Genomic DNA, 5,621 nt, shown 5'->3' with positions numbered 1-5,621 from the left:
GGCGATTCATTGGAATGTGCCAGTAGGCATCCGCCATGTCTATCGAGACAGTGTAAGCCTTTTGAGGCAGCAGGGCTCCTATGTGCTGAAGCGTCAGCATTTTGAACTTGTTGTTCACTATGAACTTGTTGAGAGGGGACAAGTCCAGAATGACTGAGTTTGTCGGAGTCCTTCTTGGGATCACAGAATAGTCTTCCTTGGAACCTGGTGGACTTTACCCTCTTGATCACCTTCTTGTTCAAGAGTTCTTGGACGTATTCTTCCAGGACGGGGGTGGAGTGTTGGAAGAATTGGTAGAAAACTGGGGGTGGCGTCACCCAGCTCCACCCTAGTCCGTTCTTGATGATACTGTGAGCCCAAGGATCGAAGGTCCAACGATCCTGGAAGAGGCGGAGTCTTCCTCCCAGCGGAAGCATCTCATTGCTTCTGGTTTCACGAGGGTTTACCACCTTGGCCGCCTGCTCCCTGCCCTCCTCTCCCTCTGGAGGGACGTCGAGAAGAGTCTCTGCCGGCGCCTCTACCTTTGGGACAAAAGGTAGTCGACTGCCTTTCGTAGGGTGGCGTGACGACTGGTGACTGAGCCACTACCAGCTGGGGTACCAACTGAAAGGTTTGTTGGGGCTGAGCCACCAACTGGGGAGCGGCGGGTGCCAGAAACTGGCACTTAGCCTGATGCTGCTGGGGTCTGGGCTTGTTGGCCTTCTTCTTAGGTTGGAGGCCCTCATCCTGAGATTTCCTCTTCGACATGCCGTACTTATGGAGAAGGTTCCGGTTCTCCGTGGCGGCTCTGTCGACGATCTCTTTCACGAGGTCGTTAGGGAAGAGATCTTTCCCCCAGATGTTGGAGGAAATTAGTTTCCGGGGTTCGTGTTTTACAGTGACATCCGCAAACACGAACTCTCTGCATGTTCTCCGGACCCTGATGAAGCTATAGAAATCCTTCGTCAGGGTGGCAAGATGGGTCTTAGCCAAGACCATGTAGAAGCCTGGGGTCCTTGTGTCCCCGGCCATCCTCTCCATCTGGACTTGGAGGGAGAGGGAGGCAGCCAGCCTCTCTTTCGTGTCCAGCTCCCGACGCAGAAGGTATTCAGAGAGCTTGGGGAGGTTCTCGTTGAACTGCCGTCCAGCGATGTCAGCCTCCAACTTTCCCACAGAGAAAGTTAACTGGATGTCTTTCCAGTTCTTGTCGTCGGGAGGGAGGGTGAGGGAGAGGGGCCTACATTCCTCTAATGTAGGGCAGGGTTTCCCTTCCTCCACCGCCTTCAACACTGCCAGCAGGGATTTCTCTGCAAAGGGGAAGACCATGGTGGCAGGAGCAAGAAAAGATGGGTGTTTCTTGCTGAGAGCCGGCACCTTGGAGTTAGTGTAGCCCTTACTCTTCAGGCAGCCGGCCAGAAGAGATTGAGCTTTTGCATGATCGAAAACAATGACCTCCTTAGGCTCGGTTTCCTCCTTGGAAACTGGCTCGGACTTGAGACGGATGTAACAGTTTGGATAAGCTTCAAAGCTAGGCGAAAACTCCACCTCTTCAAGGGGGATGGCGCCTAGCTTATCATTGACGAAGATACATCCGCTCGTGATCGGCATGTGTTCTGCATGCCTCCATAGGTTTGTCACTGAGCATGGAGGGGAAGATCCTTCACGGTGATCTTCCTCGGAGTCTGTTTGGACAGGCGTAGGATTTGAGTCTGTTTGGACAGGCGTAGGATTTCCCTCTTGAAATCCTCGTCCCTCTAGCGAATTCTCTCGTCCAGGATCGCCACCAAAGCTTGGAGGTTATCCACGGGGGTGTCCACTCTCGCAGGTGTAGGATTGGAAGAGGTAGAGGGGCCGGGTTCCGAAACAGCAACGGAAGTGATAGAGGGAGCAGGGGCGCCTTCACCCTCAGAGTCAGGAGCCTCCCTAGGCTCCTCCTCTTCTGGACCCTCGGCCATCAGGGTCCTTTCGTAGTGTCCAACACTTCCGACATCCGTTCCACCTCGTCAAGATGGAAGTCTTGAAGTGTGTCCGATACGTCCGGTTCGACCGTCAGTTGGACGCAGGGGATCTCCGGTTTAGGGATGACAGCATCCGCAGATGCTTTGGGGAAGAGCAAAGCTCTCATATTCTCACTAGGGAGATAGGGCCCCGTGGTGTTCTTCTACAAACCACGCACCCATTTGCGTAGTTTCTCGCGAGCGATGTCCCTGGCCTGCGCAGATGTGGGGGGGGGGGCTCGAACGCCTTGTTGAGCAGGTCCTTGCAGACGGTGCAGACCTGGGGATCCCAATAGCGTAGAGTTCCTTAGGAAATGGAACAGCTGGCGTGGGTTCGGCACGCCAGGTGGCCATAGAAGTCCAGGCGCCGAACGCTGCAGAAGGCGCTCTCACAAGGGATGTACTCCTCCTGTAAAGAAGAAATGGGTACATGAGTCTACAGAAGTCTATATCATTGACTTAAAGTATTCTTAAATTAGTTTTTTAAAAGTAATTTCAATTACAATATAAATATAAGATTCCTTTCCAAGTGTAAGCTTAGGATAAGTAAGCTGGAAATGAAGCAGAAAAGACACATACATGTGCATCCCGCCCAGCCAATTGCCGTGACCTCACACCATAACTAATTCTAGGGCCTTCTTGAGAACACCCTAAGGAGGGAGAAGGGATATCCGAAATGGATAATCGCACAGCTTGTGCTTCCTCCAGAGTATTAGCAATGGTGAGAGGGAGAGAGCTGAGTCCATTCATCTTAAGGGAAAAGGAGAGTAGATTATCCCCAATTCAGGTAGGTCCCGGCAAGGGACTGCGCATGGATGCACAAAGTATGCTATAAATGTTTGCTGCATAACTATACACCATAGTTTTCTGACTAGGGTATGTACTATACCATAGATGTACTGGCTATCGTATATAGCTATACAATAGACACTGCCGGTAGAGGAGAGGTGACAGTCCACTGATGTAATATTATTAGGCGGTGCCAGCAGCACGCCGGCACGACGGAAGCGCGCCGGGCGCCGGCGAATCTCCAAATGAGCGGGAACCCCTCCCAGCCATCAGTCTATGTGGCGGCAAAAGGCCGAAACCTCAGGATGATGGCCCCCGGCAGTCGGCAGGCAACCGGCTTTAGGTACTCCGACCCTGACTTCAATCTATGAGACAGAGAGGATACCAGGTCTAAACTGACGGGTATAGCCGGCAGAGTAGTGTGACAGTGGACCAGCACTGATTGAGATAGAGAGAAAGTATGGAGGAAGGAGGATGGAAGGGCGGTAGCTCACTACCCTAACCTCGTCTTCCTCCGGAAGGAGTGTTCAAATGGAAGGGAGAGAATGGCAAGCTTCCATCCAGCCGCAACAGAGCCGGCAGTCGGCTAGAGTTGTGGGTGGTGGCCCAAGGGAGGACCGAAGAACACTCTAAGATAGAGAGGTCTACCGCCGGCAGACCGACCTGTCGTATGCTATCCCCTAGTTCAATTATGTGGGAAACCTGGCAGTTTGGACTAACCAACGAAAGGACCGGGCCGACCCCACAACCCGCCAGCACTCAGTCGAGTTATAGGACGGTGGACAGGGGTGTGATGGCTAGGCCATCACCAAAGGACAGAGGGGGAAGGGGAGAGGGTCCTGAGAAGGGGTGTAGGGGAAGGTGTGAGCCCTCACCGGCACTCCAGGGGGGTTCTGTTCCAGTACCGGCAATAACCTAGGTGTAGGAAAAATTCGTTCTTCAGCCTAGGGTAGGTTAGTACAGAGAAGGAGCGGCACAGATGTGCCGTCCTAAACTATAAAGAAACAGAATCACATGGCCTGCCTAACCTAGGCTAGGGGAACATATCCCATAGTCCGGGGAAGGCAGGTGTAGGACAAGTCGCTAGGCCACAGGGAGGAAGGGTCGTAACCCTACCAGGTCTGGTCTAGGGGGAAAGGCAGAGGCCGCCCGCCCCTTTGCCGACCAGCGGGACCAAAAGGAGAGTTCATTCGCCTAATGAGGTAGCTGGTGGCAAACGACTGGTACTCTGAGGTTCTGTCCTAAACTCAAAGCGCATGAACTATGGCTATGGGTGGGGAAAGAAAATCGTAGCCTAACCTCACTTGAATACGATTCAAGGTAAGGAGGGCTAAGATGTAGCCTAAGCTACCTCAGAGGGAGGAGAGATTACCTTGCTATGAAGGTAACCGGGGAGGTGAGAAAGTATACAAAAGCCCAGGCGTTAGGTTAGGGGCGAGGGAGTCTACTACCAAGATCATGGAAACCCCTTGTATACTTCCTAGAAGGAGGAAAAACATGTGCAATCTCTGTATCTTATATGTATAAATGCCTAACATCTTCATTTCATAATTTAACACTAGGAACACTTATTATATCATACATGAAAGTAAACTAAAACGCCTAGGCTATCGAGCCTAGGGGCTAGGCTAGCAAGCTAGCGAGAGGATTCGGCTACCTACACTCACCGAAAACGAATACTATCGGCATAATATAACTAATTCCTAGCAATAAAGACTAAATAACTAATACTGACATTAGATATAAAACCGGGAAGGTTGTTCTAACTAAATAAAGCATGCGATACGAACAACGGCGTCAGCGTCATGACGCCTCCGGTTAAGGCAGTAGCTCCGCCACAAAACAGGGTATTTTAATATAAATTGGCGTTACTTTATGGTCAGAGCTAATTTATACAATACAAGAATATGGTACTCAACTTTCCAGAAGAAGGCGAGGCTGAAGATTGCGACATGACGAAACTAATAGTGAATAATTGGGAAAAAAAAACCTGGTCAAAGACGCTACGAGTGAAGGAATGAAGAAGGCGTGCAACGGTGACGTCAACCAAGATGGCGGCCAAACATGGAGGCGGTTATGACATCACAGAGTACCGTAACAGTAACGGAGGAGGAGAACTTAGTAACGGCTCCTCCCATAACTTGCCACACTTCCCCCTCGAAGCGTAAACGCTATGTGGGGTGCAGATAGCTATGTGGCGTGTCAAGCATACGTCCCCTGTTATTATACGATATCCTAAAGGGAAACCTTATGGGTACTTGCGCCAGAAGTTAGAATTCTGTGAAACCTTTAGTTTAATTCTCTGGGAATATCTACTGTAGTCAAATATACCCTAAGGAAGCTACTGAAGGAACCTTCCATCAGGACGACATGGCCTGAGCCCAAAAAATGCACATGCAAACAGAACGACCGCGTCCAAGACGCCATCCGGCTAGGCAACAGCTCTTGTTACATTAATTACGATCTTAATCGAAGATAAAAACTGGCAAGAGCTTACATTTATACAAATTAAAGATAATACTCAACTTTCCAGAGGCAGATGAGGCTGGGGAAAGCATCACAGCAGCAATAAACTCCAAATTAGCGAGAGGCACAAGGAATAACACCGAGCTAGGTACGCTACTTGAGAAAGAATGACAAGATGGCGCCAGGACACAGTGTCGTACTGGCGCTCAACAACAGTACACATAGGAGCGTTGCCTTGATAACGGCCCTCCTACAATTATTGCCACTTTCCCCTCTCGAAGCGTAAACACTATTAGGGGTGTAGATAGCTATGTGGCGTGTCAAGAATACGTCCTCTGATCTTATGCGATATCCCTAAAGACAAAAGCAAGGGATATTCGCGCCAGGAGT

Source organism: Palaemon carinicauda, chromosome 4, assembly GCF_036898095.1.
Source record: "Palaemon carinicauda isolate YSFRI2023 chromosome 4, ASM3689809v2, whole genome shotgun sequence".
Classification (NCBI taxonomy): Eukaryota; Metazoa; Arthropoda; class Malacostraca; order Decapoda; family Palaemonidae; genus Palaemon; species Palaemon carinicauda.
The sequence above is the reverse complement of the archived record's forward strand: the minus strand, read 5'-3'. Positions refer to the sequence as shown.